This window comes from Mustela erminea, chromosome 2, assembly GCF_009829155.1.
Source record: "Mustela erminea isolate mMusErm1 chromosome 2, mMusErm1.Pri, whole genome shotgun sequence".
NCBI lineage: Eukaryota > Metazoa > Chordata > Mammalia > Carnivora > Mustelidae > Mustela > Mustela erminea.
The window spans coordinates 23,358,841-23,378,768 of NC_045615.1; the positions used below are offsets into that span (position 1 = coordinate 23,358,841).

General features: G+C 35.0%; 1 protein-coding gene across 6 annotated transcripts in view; it reads right to left on the bottom strand.

The window, feature by feature from the left end:
- IQCM (IQ motif containing M) overlaps nt 1-19,928 on the bottom strand; it is a 482,329-nt gene that overhangs the window by 442,179 nt on the left and 20,222 nt on the right. Inside the window, exons 1-2 of one of the 6 annotated variants that reach the window (XM_032332480.1) lie at nt 15,417-15,854; nt 13,380-13,443 (exon numbers count right to left, since the gene is read on the bottom strand). The exons of 4 other annotated variants lie outside the window; for them this stretch is intronic. The gene's annotated coding sequence lies outside the window, so the exon portion shown is untranslated. Of the gene's footprint in view, nt 1-13,379; nt 13,444-15,416; nt 15,855-19,928 lie in introns of those variants that run through there. One more of the 6 variants, XM_032332476.1, reaches the window with a different exon arrangement.

A 19,928-nucleotide genomic window follows, 5' to 3' on the forward strand; every position in this document is an offset into this window, starting at 1 on the left:
TCGAACCCCATACTGGGTTCTCTGCTCAGCAGGGAGCCTGCTTCCTTCCTCTCTCTCTCTCTCTGCCTCTCTGCCTGCTTGTGATCTCTCTCTGTCAAATAAATAAATAAAATATTTTTTAAAATACTGATGTAGTTATATTAATATCAGTATTTTATAGCAAAAATATCACCAGAGATAAAGTGATTTCATACTGATACAGAAGTTAATTAATCAAGAGGACATACCAATCTTTAACATTTATGTACCTAATAACAAGAGCTCTAAAATACCTTAAGCAAAAAATGACAGCACTAGAATGAGAAATCAATAAAACTGAAATTATACTCAGATTCCAAACCCTAAGTAAAACTAAGTACCTAGTAGAATAAATTGGCAGAAAATCAGTAAGCATACACAACACTTGTACAATACTATCAAGCAACTTAATCTAATTGACACTTATAAAATATTCCACCCAACAACAGTTAAATACACATTCTATTCAAGTAGAGCACATTTGGGGGAATAAAGTCAATCTCAATAAGTTTAAAAGATATGTGCTTTGGTGAGTGCTGTGAAGTGTGTAAACCTGGTGATTCACAGACCTGTACCCCTGGGGATAGAGTATTATGCCTCCATCAGAAAGGATGAATACCCAACTTTTGTAGCAACATGGACGGGACTGGAAGAGATTATGCTGAGTGAAATAAGTCAAGCAGAGAGAGTCAACTATCATATGGTTTCACTTATTTGTGGAGCATAACAAATAGCATGGAGGACATGGGGACTTAGAGTGGAGAAGGGAGTTGGGGGAAATTGGAAGGGGAGGTGAACCATGAGAGACTATGGACTCTGAAAAACAATCTGAGGGTTTTGAAGGGACGGGGGGTGGGAGGTTGGGGTACCAGGTGGTGGGTATTATAGAGGGCACGGATTGCATGGAGCACGGGGTGTGGTGCAAAAATAATGAATACTGTTATGCTGGAAATAAAAATAAATAAAATAAAAAAAAAAGAAGAAAAAAAAATAAAAAAATAAAAAAAATAAAAGAATACAAATTGTATAAAGTATGTTGTTTGACAACAGCACTAAGTTGGAAAACAGTAACAAAAATATAGCAGGAAAACCTCAAAACATCTGGAAACTAAGTAACACTCTTCTAAATAATTCAAATGTCAAAGAAGAAATAAAAAGAGAAATTAGAAAACATTCTGAACTGAATAAAAATTACAACCAACATACTAAAATTTATGTGATTCAGTCAAAGCAGAGTCTACGAAGAAACATAGTACTGAATGTCTGTATTATGTAAAAAGAAAGTTTTCAAACAATGACCTTAGCTTCTACCATAGTGAGAGAGAGAGAGAGAGAGACTAATGAATGAAAACCATAGTAAGCAAGAGAAAATAACAATAAAGATCAGAGTAAAAATCAATGATATCGAAAATGGGAAAAATGGAGAAAAATCAATGAAATCGAAGCTAGTTCTTTGAGAACAATGAAAATTGATAAACTTCTAGTTAGATCAACCAAAAAAAATACATAAAATCCAATTTACCAATATCAGCACTGAGGATGATGACATCACTAGAGTTTCTACAGAAATTAAAATAAGAGAATATTAACAACTTTATGCCAATAAAATAAACAATTTAGATAAAATGGACAAACTCCTTAAAAGACAAACTACCAAAAACCCACAGAGAATATCATTCTCAATGGGGAAAAGCTGACAGCCTTCCCTTTGAGATCAGGAACACAACAAGGATGCCCACTCTCACCCCTGTTGTTCAACATAGTACTAGAAAGTCCTAGCAACAGCAACCAGAAAACAAAAAGAAATAAACGTATTTAAATTGGTAAAGAAGAAGTCACTCTCTTTGCAGATGACATAATACTTTATATGGAAAGCCCAAAAGACTGCACCCCCAAACTACCAGAACTCATACAGCAATTCAGGAATGTCACAGGATACAAAATCAATGTACAGAAATCAACTGCTTTCTTATACACTAACAATGAACACATAGAAAGGGAAATTAGATAATCGATTCCATTTACTATAGCACCAAGAACCATAGATACCTAGGAATAAACCTAACCAATGAGGTAAAGGATTTGCACTCATGAAAGAAACTGAAGAAGACACAGAAAGATGGAAAAGTATTCCATGCTTATGGATCAAAAGAATAAACACTGTTAAAATGTCTGTACTGCCTAGAGCAATCTATACTTTCAGTGCCATTACGATCAAAATTCCACCAGAATTTTTCAAAGTGCTGAAACTAAAAATCCTAAAATTTGTATGGAACCAGAAGAGACCCTGAATTAATAAGGAAATGTTTAAAAAGAAAAACAAATTTGGGGGCATCATGTTGCCTGATTTCAAGCTTTACTACAAAGCTGTGATCACCAAGACAGCATGGTACTGGCACAAAAGCAAACACACTGACCAGTGGAACAGAGTAGAGAGTCCAGATATGAACCCACAACTTTGTGGTCAATTAATCTTCAACAAAGCAGGAAAAAATACCCAGTGAAAAAAAGACATTTATCTCTTCAATAAATGGTGCTGGGAAAACTGGGCAGTTATGTATAGAAGAATGAAACTTGACCATTCTCTTACACCATACACAAAGATAAACTCGAAATGGATAAAAGACCTCAAAGTGAGACAGGAATCTACCAAAATCCTAGAGGAGAACATAGGCAGTAACCTCTTAGACATCAGCCACAGCAACTTCTGTCAAGACATATCCCCAAAGGCAAAGGAAACAAAAACGAAAATGAACTTGTGGAACTTCATCAAGATCAAAAGTTTCTGCCCAGCCAAGGAAACAGTCAAAAAAACGAAGAGGCACCCCCACGGAATGGGAGAAGATATTTGCAAATGACACTACCGACAAAGGGCTGATATCCAAGATCTACAAAGAACTCCTCCAACTCAAACTCAAAAAACAGATAATCACATCATAAAATGGGCATAAGACATGAACAGACCCTTCTCCAAAGAAGGCATACAAATGGCTAACAGACCCATGAAAAAATGTTCATCATCATTCACCATCAGGGAGATTCAAATCAAAACCACATTGAGATATCATCTTACACCAGTTAGAATGGCCAAAATTAACAAGACAGCAAACAATAAGTTTTGCAGAGGATGTAGAGAAAGGGGAACCCTCTCACACTGATGGTGGGAATGCAAGTTGGTATAGCCACCTTGGAAAACAGTGTGGAGATTCCTTAAGAAATTGAAAATAGAGCTACCCTATGACCTTGCAATTACACTACTGGGTATTTACCCCAAAGACACAGACATAGTGAAAAGGAGGGCGATGTGTACCCCAATGTTCATAGCAGCAATGTCCACAATTGCCAAACTGGAAGGAGCCAAGATGCCCTTCAACAAATGAATGGGTAAAGAAGATATGGTCCACATATACAATGGAATATTATGCCTCCATCAGAAAGGATGAATACCCAACTTTTGTATCAACATGGATGGGAGTAGGGAGATTACGCTGAGTGAAATAAGTCAAACAGAGAGAGCAATTATCATATGTTTTCACTTACTTGTGGAGCATAAGGAATAACACGGAGGACATTGGGTGAAGGAGAGGAGAAGTGAGGTGAAGGAAATCAGACGGGGAGAGGAGACTGTGGACGCTGAGAAACAAACTGAGGGTTTTGAGGGGAGGGTGGTAGTAAAGCTTGAAATCAGGCTTTTGTTTTTTTCTTTTTTTTTTTTTTTTTTTGGTAGGAAGTTGGCATGTTAGCAGTTGAAAGTAAAGTCTTTAGAGTCAGAAAGACCTAGCTTCAAATCCCATTTCCACATTTGACTAGCCTGTACAATTTTGGACTGGTTACCTACTCTCTTAAATATTAATTTCTTCATTTTTATAGTAGGAATAATAATAACCTAACCCAACCATATCTTAGATTAATTGTGGAAATTTAAAAAATCACAAAGTAGGCACATATAAATGCATAGTTCCTTCCCAAGGTCCACCACCATTCAAAGATACACTTTATATTTGGAAGGAAGGCGAATGATGCTTTGAATTTAATTAAAGAGTCCTATCAAAATTATTTAAGTATAACCTCTACTACGGATCAGTTACCATAAAAGGATAAACTCAAATGAAATGTGTTCTCTGATGCAAGAAACCCTGAAGTGTTAGTGAGAAGAATAACTCACATGATACAACTTGTGGAGGTAATTAGACAATGACAATCCAGGCTCTAAATTTAAAAAGACTAAGGAAAAGTCACTGTATAATTAAGAATGAAATTCTCCCTATAACATAAGTTGAAATTGTAATATAATATCAAAAATGATGGTGAAACAGCACAACTCAGCAACTATAAATTCCACTCTGAGATAAACCAGGGGTCAAGCCATATGTCAAGGAAAAACATAGACTCATATATGCACATCATATACTTCCCTCTAGTATCAATTAAATAGATGCCAAATCTAGCTTTTACATTTATATTTACATTTATGCTAATAACATTTGATGATTTGAAGTAACAGTCATCCAAATTTAATGGCTTTTCTCTTTTAAATTTATCATCTCAATATTAACATAAATATTATGAATTTATACTCCTTAATATTCTCTTATATGTTAGATCATTGACTTCATTTTAGAGAGAGTAATGGTTATTTTAGATAATCAAACTTTCAATAATTAAAAAGCAAGGCAATATAAAGTGGGAATAATTTTATTCAGGCACCAAATTTTCCAATAAAAGGCTTAATAATGAGATTTATGCTTCATCTTTCATTACACATAAATAGATTTTGTAGGTAACATTATTTACTAAATTTTACTACTTTTCTTTTTGTTTTTCTCCATCTTTTTTCATTCATTCTATCCCTTTTACCTAGAAAATTTTTAATATGCATTCTGCAGTCATGCTATTAAATGTCTGAGAATTTGAAAAGGTTCATTTCATATCAGCAACATAACCATACTTCATAGGATGTCCTTATTTTACACCATGGGGATGTTTAAACAAAGAGCCTATAATAGAAGCAGCAGCAAAACTCCAAAATCCCATTCAATTACTTGGGAATTGTCACTACTGCAAACATTACACTTTTAAACTATCACAGTGGAATCCTAAAACTTAAACTCAACATACAGATTAAATATCAGTAGAAAAATAAATATGGGTTGAGAACTAAAGTTGTTTTTTCTTCCACAACATGAGGAGAGTATATATACAACTGACATTAAGAACAGGCTAACCAGACACTAAACAGATGCAAACAGAATGCCAAGCAAAACTGAGCTTTCTGCCAAAGGTTTTCCCCAAGAGGTGAATAATATTTTCCAAACGTCTTTGGAAACTGCAGAATTGGTTTGGTAATGAAGTACTCTTAGCCACTTTTTAATGTATGCTTTAACATTTCTGTTCTCTACTGAGTAGTATAGGTTATATTAATTTCATCAGAGGGAAACCCATATTTATTATTCAATGAAAAGATAACAGTATTTTAATTTTCTTGAGAAAGTTTTACCATATGTAAAAATGAAAACATGCATTTTTAAACTTATTTTTGATGGTGTGAGACTATACAATTAAAGTGTAATGCTGCAAGATCAAAATTAAATATAAAATTTTCAGGCAGGAGCACTCTGTATTATGTGTTGCTAATTGCCAAGTATTATAATTTAAAAAGCCATATTGTAATTTTCATAAAAGCTACATGTTTGGGTCACTTTATTTTTGGAAGGTTAGATAGCCATATAAAGGAAGTTAATTTTTTAAAGACATTTTCTCTCCAATTGTTCACAGGTGCATCATAGGTGATTTTCAAACAACAGAAAAATGTAACATATCAGTAATATCTATTTTTGTCTTTGATCAATCATCAGTTATCTTCTTTGATTATTACTGGTTTCAATATGTTTAGAAACAGAAACCAAAGGTGGCTACTGTGCTTACTGTTTTTATTTTACTCAAGTATTTCCAGAGATAAGAAAAGCAAACAATCCAACCAAGTCAAGAAATATACAGAAATTCTGCAAAATTGTTGTGGGTCAGGCAGTAATGCACCTGACTGGTCTCTACAGTGTTCAAAGAAACAAAAGCTTTCAGAAGTTTTCAACCATGGCATAAAAACAGGCTCTACACTAGGCCCCATGCATTTCAGCACTGGAACAATGGTTACATGTCACAGACTATCCTACAAAGATACATAAATTGTCTGTAACCTTGACCGGGCACCTGTGACTGGAAAATTAAATTTCACATTCATTATTTATGAGGTCAGCACAAATCCCATGATGGAATTTCAGCCTAATTAGGAAGTGTTAAGAAAGGTTTGGACCTCCAAACTAGTTCACATAAACGCTCCACTGGTATAAAAAGGTAGACAGCTACCTTCTGACTAAGGACAAGTCATGAATCCACATTATTTATACTCAAGAGCATCTAAAGAAACCCAAATTTGGTTTTCTGTTGCAGTTTTGAGTTTTAAGTGTTCAGGACTACCTCCAAATTTCTTCCATGCCAAAGGAAGCAGGAGGCAGAAGACCAGATATTTTCCTTTTATACTCCGCCTTGCAGTGCCCTCCTTCCCCATCATCTGTCAGTTCTCTTACTTGACTCCTCCTCATGCCTCTTTGCTCTAAGAACACCAGCTTCTAAACCATTCCCGCTATTCTTTCCTGGTTCCCTATCTATAAAATGAGGCAAAACTAAAGATTATTTTAAGTAAAACTCATTTAAAACATATATTGTTTTCATATGGATGCTGTAAGTTGGTTTTTAGTTGTTTCTATTTTGCCAGAACACAAATTTGTCACAAAATTTTCATATTTTGTTACAGAACTTCATCACGCTTTCATGTTAGTAGGTCATTCGTGTTGAATCGGTTATTCAACTTTTTTATTGGATCTGTTCAATATTCAGTCATGACAGAATTTATAACATATAATGGGGAGGCAGGGGACCAGAAGATACTTAAACCTTTCATCGCCCCTAAAATTCTTTAAAATCAAACCAAAAAAGCAAAAAGCATAAATATTTAAATAACATATCCTTCAAAGTGAATGTTACTACTGAGGTAAGAAGGCAGCCGGAGTACAATCATTTTCCTTTCTCCCTTTCAAATCACACTGAAACAAATCTAAAAATGCGGAAAAGGCAGGATAATAGCAAAAGGTGAATGAGGTAGGAAAGTGGAGCAAACAATAAGCTCTGAGCCGTCTACAGTGTTTCATGGATTTAAAGAAGACACGATGCAGATGGGATTACTGGGGTAACGATATGTGTAGACAAAGCTGGAGACAGAGGTGAGGGCTGTACAGAAGGTAGGTCTATCTTGCCTGAGAGGACCCTGAAAGGTTCTAGCATCATAACCTGGAGGCATGGAAAGCAAAAATAGGTTGTACAGTAGTATTGAGGATATTTAAATGAAGGGCTAACTACTGAACAGCTGGCTAAGTCCCTCCTACTCTCACTTTCAGACAAGTGGCAGAAATACCATGCAATACAGCCTATCCCTAAAGAATTTAGAGGGATTTTTTTTTTTCTTGAAAGCCTTACACTCCAAAGGAAAGCACCAGAACTGTCCATTATACAGCACATAACTTAAATTCAAGCCTATCTACCAGTCAACATCCCTACTCAAAAGTTTATACTCAGGCAGACATAGAGGTATACAAGGCAAAGGAAAGCTACATCAGTGAGTTATGTTAATAAAACTTCCCCATTAACAAGTAAGAATGATCAACCACGCATCACCGGACATTCAAAGAAAATCAACAGCACAAGAGAATTCTAAGAAATATTACAGCCAAGACTTCTATGGGAGAAAAAGAGGTAGAGAATAAGATTTTAGTGGAAATTAAAAATATAATTACTGAAATGTAACCTGTGTCAACTATACTCAAGAATTTTTAAAAAGTAAAACTACTGAAATTAAAATTCAATGAAAGAACTACTAAAGTCAAGAAAACATGGAGTAAAAGGAAAAATAATAAATTAAAAGGTTAAGATATATACAGATGTAGATATTCAAACTTCATTGTACTTTAAAAAACAATATACAAGATGTAATTTTTTGTAACTACAAAACCTGCCAAGAGATAAGAAACTCATATTCAAGAGAATATAAACATATTTTCCTCGATAGAGTTACATCCCAATAAACCCAGCAGACATTAAAAATATCCCAAGTTGAAAATGCCTTTAATACATCTAACCTACCAAATATTGTATCTCAGCCTCGCCTACCTTAAACATGCTCAGAACACTTTCATTAGCCTACAATTGGGCAAAATCATCTAACACACATCCTATTTAATATAAAGTAATGACTATCTCATGTAATTTATTGAATACTGTACTGAAAGTAAGAAACAGAACAGCTGCACGTGTACAGAATGGCTATAAGTGTGTATTAGTTATTTACCCTAGTGATCGTGTGGCTGACCGGGAGCTGCCACTGCACAGCATCATGGGAGAGTATAATACTGCACATCACTAGTCTGGGAAAAGATCAAAATTCAAAATCCCAAGTATGATTTCTAGAGACTATATATCACTTTTCAATCATCATAAAGTTAAAAAAAATGTAAGTTGAACCATCAAAAGTCAGGAAACATCTATATTCAATACAAGCAAGATACAATGGTTGAAAAAAAAATGGAGCACTCGGAAGATAAATGGAAACTCTAATAAAGAATTAAAGGGATATTCTAACACTGAAAATTTTTTAAAATTCTTTGGATGGGCGTAACTTCTGGATTACACACTGAAGAAGAAAGAGTACTAAACTTGAGGAGAGGTGAGAAGTGATAAAGTTTACACTGGGCATAAAGAACATATGGATAACACTTTAATTATTTTAAACATCACTTTTCATACTCAGAATTACCTTGATTTGGATTTGATGATAAATCACTGTTACCCTAACTATTACATATGAAGTGGAAGCTTCTGATCTTCCAGATTTGATTTTGCCCAACTGCTATGAATGAGATCAGTCATTTTTTTATAGATAATAGTGTGTAATTAAAATAAAAACTCAGAAGTGGTAGGGGTGTCTGGACTCTAGTATAGCTGTCAGCTTCCCATTGGTGTGATTAGCGCAGAATATAAGTTAGCTTGCTTTTCTAAACACATATGCTATTTCATAAGAAGAATAAGCCCAGTAATTCCTAAAATAGATATTTTAAAAGTTTGACAAGTTAGAACAAGCTATAAAAAAAAAAAACAGAAACATCTGTTTAAACTGTAATATTTTCAAGCCTACCAAAGACATAACTACATTGCATTATCCCTGCTACATAGCAAAACACAAAGAAAAAAATACACTTACTTGTGGAATGTAAGGAATAACACCGACATTGGGATATGGAGAGGAGAAGTGAGATCGGGGAAATCAGAGAGAGAGAGACAAACCATGAGAGACCATGGACTCTGAGAAACAAACTGAAGGTTTTGGAGGGGAGGGGGGTGGGGAGTTGGGTGAGCCTGGTGGTGGGTATTAAGGAGGGCACATATCATGGAGCACTGGGTGTGGTGCATAAACAATGAATTTTGGAACACTGATAAAAAATTAAATTTAACAATTAAAAAATTAAATTGGAAAAAAACTAATTTCTGAAAGAAATATTTCTTGCAAAGAGTTACTGAGTTGTTCTCCTGAATAATTCTGATATCTCTGCTTTGCCTTTGATAATAATTATTCTGATAACCCTGATTATTTCCTGAAGTTTGAAATAAAAAATAGTCTAATAAATAAATAAATAAATAAATAAAAAGTTTAATTAAATTGCCTTCCTCTAGTTAATGGGAGTTTAATGAATAATGTTTAATTGAATTAAACATTTGTTCATTCATAAATTAAGCAATTATTTCATAAATAAAATATAATAAGCACCATATACGTTTTATGGCATCTTTCTAATACAGCTTGTCTGTTTTTAAGGGTCTTTATTCTCTTTCCCCAACTATTAAGATATATATTACACAAAACATAACACAAATTCCAAGCAAAAATACAAAGCCATTCCTCTAAGGTATCCAGTAATATTAACTTAAAAGCCTGTATTATAGAAAATGATTTGGGCCACAATATTTCAAAGTTCAAAGTTTGTCTTTGTTATTGTCCTACTTGTCTTTGTTCACTCATCTCCTAGCTCCTGGGACTCACCTTCCCTATCCCAATATTCCATGCCCTCATGTTGCCCTTGAGATGTCAAGTGAGCCCATTTTAATGCCCTCTGTTCAAGCTTGCCTTACACTGAAGAACAGCAGGGATTAAATTATTTCCTTTTTCTCTCTTTCTGACTCCCATCAAAACTTCCATTAACGAGAGAAAAGCAACTTAATTAAACTAATCCACACTGAATTATGAATGGTTAATTAATAGACTACTCAACCCTTCCCAGGGTATTTTTATTTAAAAAAAAAAAGAGAGAGAGAGAGAGACTGAAATCCAAGTAAATCTGTAATAGATAGAATTTGGAACACTTCGAAAAAGTAGAAGGAAATATATAGGTTTCTTCCAGGGAGATATGTTTTGATAGAAGGGCCTTCTGAGGGTTCCTTAAATTATCCCTGTTGGTGGCCACCTAACTCAGCCTCAGTTCCTGACTGGGAGAATAAAGCATTGACTGAAATGCCCTTTTCCAGTTTTATAAGTGAGCAGCAAAGTACTCTCAAAGGAAGACATTTGACTTTGAAACAGACTTCAGAAGTTGAAGTATGGTTTATTACTCCTCCGGGTGAAGTGAGAAATATAAATGCTTCTTTTAACTTGGAGTCATATTCCCCAGAGCCATCCTTAAACACCAAATATCACTGTGACAAAGGTCAAATCCTCTGTCATGTGAAAATGACCCTACAGATACTCTTTTTAAATTAATCCTATGTTTTTTTAACTTTTAATTGGAGGATGAGAGTGAGCACCAGAAATATATGATATAACCACATATTATGGAGACACAAATGAGAATATAATGGCAGAGGAGCCTCTACAAACTTCAAGGTAAAGTTCAGCCTCTCACCTCATCTATCCTAACTTCTAGATCATCTACACACACACAGACACACACACACACACACACATACACACACACACACACACACACACACTCGAGTGATGGTAAAAATTACCATTTCCCAAACAGTATTTACAGAGTATCCTCTTAAAATTTAGCTAAATATCACCTAAACAATTTGAATAACACTGATAATAAAAAATGCTAACATATTTTTATTGCTGACAAAATAGATTAGAAGTGATTTCACCTCGCTTTTTTTTTCTGCCTTATCCAAGGTATAAAATACAGAGAAGAAACTTCTTCCTTTTTCCCTCCAGTTTGATCTATGTAAATTGAAGCTGATCCTCCACTCTAGCTAATTATAAATTTTTCCCTCCTCTACAACAAGGTGACAACACAGACCACTGTGGTGATGATAAAGGTCTTTAACATTTTACTTTGGTGTAACAGTTGTAAAAATCAACAACTTGACCTTCATTATGAATCAGCTGCATTAATATCTCTGGGTTCAAGATCCTTTCTGCGGAAATATCAGGCTATACCTACACCTATTCCTTGGTGAACTTTTTCACCATATAGAAATATTATACTTTGTCTTAATTTTCAAAATTCACACAGTTTGCTGGATAAAAAATACCACCCAAGAAAGAGATAGTTACAATAACTATACTCCAAATAAGAAAATTTTAACTGATTTTTTTTTCCTTTTAGCTCAAAAAGTAAATTCTTCCAAGGAAACTTTGTACATCAAACCCTATGCACCGTTAATTTAAGATTTGCCTTCTGAAAGCTTCCTATCCAATTGAATCGAGTGTTCCAGGGAAAGATAGGATATTTAACAAATGTATCTAATATGACCTGTTTTTTTAAGACATGAACCCATAAAGAAGGAGAAGAACAGGAGAGAAAACAATAGCAGTTAAGTTTTAGAAGGTAGAAACAGGTCCACAAGCAGTAATTAAATTACCAGACCCAATAAAACTCAATCTTAAGTGGCATTGTGAGAACCAAGAATTAACTAGTTATGCAAGAGATTCCCCAAAATGTTCAGCAACTGGTAGCACCAGTTTCTCTAGAACTGAGAGCAAAGTAGGGCAGGCAGGTGGAAGTCTAAAATAAGTAGGTTGGACCAAAGCAATTTGAAAACTGGTTAGATACTCCACTTTTCTGAGTAATGCCCCTCACCACTGCCCACTTCCACCTCCACCACTCCCACTAAAGCCTGGAAGGTCTTTAAATTGGGGAATTCCCAAGCAACTGAGGACATGTGAAACACTGAAAACAACATTAAGTAACTGTGCATTTTAGGATATAAGGTGCTAAGACATCTTCCTTCACCCCCACAGCCCTTTCCTAGATCCAAATGACTGACAGCTAGAACTTTTCCCTCCAGAAAGGAGATTAATGTCTCTAGGGAGTGACTAACCCAACCAATGACCTACTCCTGTCTCCCACAGTAAAATTTGAATGTGACATTACTAAAATACTTGGAGCTTCCAAGAAGATTTTCAGTCCCCTATATAGGGAAGGTGAACCAAAACAAACATCTTCTTTAAGAAGTAACTTATGGGGCCCCTGGGTGGCTCAGTGGGTTAAGCCTCTGCCTTCTGCTCAGGTCATGGTCTCAGGGTCCTGGGATCAAGCCACTCATGGGCTCTCTGATCAGAGGGGAGCTCGCTTTTCCCCATCCCTCTGCCTGCTTCTCTGCCTACTTGTGATCTTTCTCTGTCAAATAAATGAATAAAATCATTTAAAAAAAAAAAGAAGTAACTTATAGGACACAGAAGCTATTCGGGGGAGGGGAGAACTTTTTTAAAAAATCAGAACAAGAAGCTAAAATATCTTATCCATGATATAAGAGACCAAAATGTCACGAATAAACATGAAAGAACCATAAAAAGAACTATTAGAAACTAAAAAGCATGATTTAAAAATCAGTATAAGGTTTAGAAGATAAAATTGGAGTGATTTCCTAGGAAGTAGATCAAAAGGATAAAAAGATGTGAAAAAGGGAGAGAGAGGAGAAAGATACAAAAGGTAAGAGACTAGTTTAGGAGGTCAAATGATTATAAAGCAGGATTTCTAGGAAAACAAAACAGAGGAGAGAAAATCATCAACAAAGTAATTTAAGAATTTTTCATCTCTCCAACCAGACCAATTGAAGTTTGAGAAAGAATTGAATTCGGTGCTCTTTAGTACAGCTTCTCCACATTTAATTTTAAGTAGAAAACAAATCTAAATCTAAGGCAAATATCAAATGTCTAAGCCAAATAGAATTGTTTTACTTAAATTATTAGAATCTTATTAAATTGTTAGAATCTTACTTGACTCATCTTTATACTGAGCTGGAACAAACTGACCCACCTCTCAATAATGAATACCTTTAAAGAACTCTCATTGGTTAGTCCTCAATAACGTTTTTCTCTCCCTAGAAAAACAAAGAACCCAGCAGGTGGCAAAATTATTATCCTGGAATCTTTAGCACAGATTGCCTCTTAGATTTTCTCACAACTTGACAAAGTACAAAATCCACTCTGACCCATTTAGAACCCCAAATCTTCATTACAAATATCTCCAAAACTGGTAATGTGCAATTCATTAGGAACATGCTGGGATACTGTGCTTCATGAAAGAGTGGTCTAAATTGTTTGAGGCAGTTGAAGAGAATCCTCTGAATTCCTTCACATTTCTAAAAATAAAAAGGAGAATCTCTAGATAAGCTTTAGATACAGAAAATCAGCCTGGGTCCTAGTTTCTTTAATGCTCATCAGAATAAAACCTTTTGCACACTTCCCAGACTTCTCAAATACAGAGAATTATGTTTAAAAACTGTAAGACATTCCAGAGGAAATATTGAAAAGCAAGTTTCCATCAGATACTGATCACGTAATTTCACTCCAAAATAATTTATGTTGATATTTCCATTATAAATCATAGTAGAAGCTTATAACCTCCTCCCCTTAAAAACATATAATTGGCTATGCTGTATGGGAAATGGCTCTAGAAAACAATGATCTTTTATCACCAGAACTGTATTCACAACCTGTTCCAAAAGAACCACCCAATCTCTGTATCAAGCTAATTGCCTTAGGTCGATAGGGTGAATTACTAAAGATGGACAAAGTGTTGTTTTTATACTTTATCACTTCAAAGTGTAAGCATAACATTTTTTTAGTATGCTTTCAGAACTCCAGGACAGATTTTTTTTTTTTCATAGCAAATCACAAATACCAACTAGCGGTCTGGAATGGTTACTCTGGTTATTCTAACAATCACTATTCACCTCTGTTCCACATCACTTAGGAACAGTTGAGAACAATTATTCTGAATAATTTCTCTGATCTATTTCTTTGGTCTATCATTAGCATTTGACCCAAAGGACAAAGACCATCAACAGTCAAAAAAATGTGTAATGCTCACATAGATCATATGTATTACCACTTTAAAATCTAAATCACGGGGTGCCTGGGTGGCTCAGTAGGTTAAGACCTCTAGCTTCAGCTCAGGTCATGATCCCAGAGTCCTGGGATCGAGCCCCGCATCAGGCTCTCTGCTCAGCAGGGAACATGCTTCCTCCTCTCTGCCTGCCTCTCACCTACTTGTGATCTCTGTCTATCAAATAAATAAATAAAATCTTAAAAAATAAAAATAAAAATAAAATCTAAATCACATTATTACAAATAAAATCTGGGATTTTTCTCATGTCTCATTCCTTACAAATCTTTCTAGAGATTAAATATGTCTTTGTCCAAGTACACTCGAAAAATCTGTATGTAAACAAATGGATTATTTAGTGATGGAACTGAACTTTAAAGGAAAGCAAAAAAAACAATAGTGTCCAATTTGAAAATTGCATAATTTTACTTTCTCAAAGGAGTGTTGGTTTCTGTTGACAACAGTTGTAACAGCTCAGCATTAGCACTAAATGTATTCAGCAAAATCCTTCAACTTTTAAGTGAAAATTTGTAAGGACCCTAAATAAGTGAATCAACTCACAAGGTTACATGGGGATACAGTTTATAATTGAATAGGCATGAAGATGCAACACTACCTAAAATCAGACATAGGCTAGAGACTTTAATTATTTTCATACACAATGTAGTATATTAGTAACCTCCACTTAAAATTTTTTCCTTCTGAGGCCATTTGGTTTCCTTTCCATACGGCACAAAATTCTGAGAGCTAATGGACAACATTTTTCTATCTTATAAAACAAAAAACACTGTTGACAATACAGCTCAATATCTCTAAGCAAAAAACTATCAATATAATTTTGTCAAATCCTTAAAAAATGTATTTCTTCAGATTGAAAAAAAAGTACCTTGCAGAGTAATTTAAAATCCTCCAAAAAGAACAATAAATAATACTACTTACCCTAATTAATACTGCTTAGCTACTTACCTTTTGCCTTAGAGTCAATGAAACGTATAGAAAAAACACTGCCCCAGTGATAATTATCTCAGTTGCTTGACAGTAACTAATCCCTATAATTTTCCTTTACTCTTCTTTCAATCTGTAACTATCCAACTTTAAAATTTTTGTTTAAAATTTTTAAAACCAATTCCAAATAAGTCATGAACAATTGAGATAGTTTTCTAGATCCTGACAACTCTGTGGTTATTTCCTACTTGTCCTCTATGTCTGCCTTCATTAGACACCCAAAGAATTCTAGAATCAGAGTATTTCCCTGTGATGTACTAGAGAATAATTGGCTGTTACTATAGAACTACTTATATCAAGGCAAGCCCTTCTGTTGCAGACAAGAATACAGGCTAATTTCCTCAGTGAAGAATACCAAATCTGACCACAGAAAAGAGCAAAATGCCTCAAAAAAGGAAGAATCCAACTTCAACAGGTGAGATTTAAAAGAATCAATAAAAGTTAACTGAAGGATGAACACTCCTTATTTTTCATTTCTTAAAATATTTAACACCATATGACAGTATAAAATTACAGTTGTCCATGATGATTAAAATTTCAGTATTTATAAACCCCAAATATTAAATTACATCAAAAAATTTGATCATTCTCAATGTTTTATTAAAATGCAACACCATATGATAACTGACTCTCTCTGCTTGACTTATTTCACTCAGCAAGATTGTACAAAAATAAATAAGTAAGTAAATAAATAAATAATGCAACACCAAATGCAAAACTATCAGATGTTACACAGTTAACAGGTCTATAACATGGAAATAACACTGCAGCTATCTCTGATTGGTTTAAACTTATAAAGATTATCTTAACTTGACTGTGCTCAATAGGAAATGGTTTAAATACAATGGTTTGCATCATATTTTAATACACACCCTGATGGATTCTTGAGGGTCATTTTTCTCTCTTTTCTGCCTCATGAACATCAAACAGTGGTCCTCAAACAGGGATGATTTTTACTCCCAGGAGAGGAGAATATTTGGCAATGGCTGGAGACATTGTTGGTTATCACAACCAGGTGAAATGCTACCGACATCTAGATAGCTACAATGAACAGAAAAACTCCCCTGCTCCCATAATTATCCAGACCCAAATGACTATTCTGTGGAAGCTGAGGAACCCAGCTACAAGGACTAACACTCAAAAGCTCCTGTTAGGTGTTATGCCTCAGGTTGCAATAAGGAAGGAGAAAGGAGAACTCGGGCTGACACATAACTCTTATGGTCAGGTTAACCCTGGAATTTATTCTACATTTTGGCACTCAAAGCCCATTTAACAGTACTCATTGTAGTCACATCCATTCAGTCAAGAATCTTCTTTATGCCTTTCCAGACCAATTCTAGAAGATTCTTCTGCATAATAAAATTAAGTATAATTTTTAATAAAAGCCCTCACAGGGGGGTTAGGTGAGCCTGGTGGTGGGTATTAAGAAGGGCACATATTGCCTGGAGCACTGGGTGTGGTACATAAACAATGAATCTTGGAACACTGGAAAAATTAAATAAATAAATAATAAAAGTCCTCACATTTATGTCTGTCTTTAACAAAAGCTCAAAGAGAAGCTCAAATAGAACACATCTTACCAATCTCTAGTTTGTCAATGTCCTCCCTTTATACCATTTAACCTTTACTCTCCAAATGAAGTTGATTGCTCATCTATAATTTTCATGTCTTTATTAGAGTTCTGACAGTTCTTAGAAACTTCAGCATTGATCACAAAGAAAGATGCTCTAAAATGCAAATCAAATGTCCTCACTATATTAAAAACTGAATAGTGTCACAACAGAAATAACAGAAGTTGAAGTTCTCTGATCAGATGCTTTCTATAAAATATGAAATACTAGACAAACTTTAAGCTATGCCTCAAATTTATATGCTTCCAAGATACTCAAATATAAAACAAGCACTAACAAATGGGCAACCTTGTCCATTGCAAGGTTAATAAATCAAAATCACCAAGGTAAGTTAACTGCATTTCCAGTGGATGCAGATTTATCATCAGAGACCTGATAATCATGCATCCACTAGAAAAAGCAATGTGTTATCCATGACCTTGGTCATAATTCACCACTGACTTGTAACTTTTCACTATTATGTCACACTGGGCACACTCTAAAAAAGATTTCAGGATCTGGGGACTTCTGAATGAAGAACATGCATGTGTTCATTTGATTTCCTTTTTACATTAGAACTCAGTATAAAAACTATAAACATCTGATACTTGAAAAATAGAACCGTGGATAAGAAAAGCAGGACTTAAATGTCTTGGAATTTTTCTGAAAATGAAAGGTTAGCTAGTAGTTTGAGTTAGTCCAAATGCAGAAGTCACAAACTTTCACTTTTTCGGCAATTAGTGTATCTCTTATATCTGGCAATTTCTTTTAGTTGAATTCCCCATATCAAGCTGCTAATAAAACAAGCAAGAATGGCATCAAGGTTGAACTAAAGTCAGAGAAGCTTTCAAGCATTCCATTCTATAAGTAGTTTTATTTTGATCTCAACAAGTGAAGAAAGGCCTGGCTGCCTCAAATGTTTTCATGACAGGGAAAGTGGTTAGGACATACTGATATTTTCTAGGCTTTTCAGAGATTAATCAAAAGTATAGCAAATTGCTTCAAGAATTTGAAGAATTAAGATGGAGGAAACAGGGAATAAGTTGTTACAACACTGGGCAACAGTCAAGGTAATATATTTACCCATCTTACACCTTGGCTTCCAAGCATAGAATGAGAGAGAATAGAAATGATGAGATTTTTAAAAATATTTTAATAGAGAGGTTTTTATTGTGTTTCGTTTTGTTTGCTTTTTGTCTTAGGACAACAGACCAAGTATCCAGAGGATAAAATAAAGATGCACACTATTTGAAGTGTTAACTTAAAACTGAAAGCCTAAATTGGAACACTGATTGGAATTCTTGCTGGAATCATAAATTTAGGCTGTAATCATTCACAGCCACTGGTTTTTGCTATTGTTTGTTTTGTTTTGTTTTGTTAATTTTGGTTTTGATTTTAAGCTGTAAAATAGAGATTATAAAATGTACCTTTCAGAAGGATTATATGGGCCAGTATATGTAAACAGTCTGAAATATATGAGAAAGTGTACAACATTATTAACTCTCTACAAAGTTAATTATAGATATCTATGTCAGAAGACAAAAAGCAAAGACAGAAGGTAACCAGGATCCAGCATACTGCATCTCACATACCTTGCTGGCCCTGAGTTCTGATGAGACCCCAGAAAGCAACCACTATGGAGCTTTTCTGACTGCTGGGTGGGAAATGAGTCTATTGGAAAACTCAAGATTCTAACTCTAGTAGTTAATATGCCAGATGTAACAATCTAGTTAAGGTTATTTTATCACTGCCTATTAGTATTCTCATTTTACAGCAGCAGGAACTAAAGATCAAAGAAATTTAAGAACTTGCCAAGATTACAGGCACCAAATTAGAGCCATGGAACCTAGAGATATACTGAAAACAAAAGCAATCCCAAGAGTAAGCATCAATGGGCATATAGTGTGTTTTATCCATGAGTCCTGAATGCTGGCTTCCCATTAAGAGCTTGCAACATGGGGCTAACCATTCTTCTAGAATCTTCCCTTTAGCACCTTATCTTCCCTCACTGGATCAGTATCTGATTCTAAGCAGAGGTTTGGGAGAGACCAAATTTTTAGCAAGGAAGCAAAGATGAACAGCAGAATTAGGTTCCAAGAGAGTCAAGCTTGAGTAAGTGGGATGGCCAAAGCAAGTATATATCTGAAATTGTTTTTGTTTTTGTTTTTTTCCATACTATCTGAGAGTGGAAAAGAATTAAAACTGAAGAAGCCAATTTTCACATCAGTAGGAAGAGCAACAACAAGGTCTGGAAACCTCAGGCAAAACCCAGAAATCAGGAACTGAACACACTCTGGTATGAATTAGAAAACCAGAAGCAAAAGCAAAAGTGAAAAGTTCCAGTTTGCCCTAAACAGGGGGATTCAGACACACTGATGGGTGGAGAGGAGTCAATACCCTGGAGGTCAACTCTCAACCAGTGGGTAATGGAAGTCCATGGTTTCTGCTCCAATCTCCTGTTCTTAAGGTAGACAATTCTGAGAAGCACTCTGCACCTTTCTCAGAGGCTCAGATGGAAGAGTGCCCCCACTATCTATAGCAGCAACCTTAACAACACATCCTTGTATTGTCGCTTTATTTTTTCTCTTTCTCTGCCCCACTGTCTCTACTCTCATTTACAATGTCTCAAATAAGGTAAGAAGTTACAGCCTAGATATCCCCTGAGACCATAATTTCTGCTGATAAGGGAAGTTTTTATTAAAAAGACCATAACCCCTACCTTGCGAAACAGCCCCATTCCTTGGTATGATAGACCTATAAGGTCTGTAGAAAGTTAGTAAAAAGGGAAAGAAAACCCCACCATCATCCACCCTGTCCAAGAGGAAGGAACTCTGTTCTGGGTGACTCAAGATCACTGTAAATG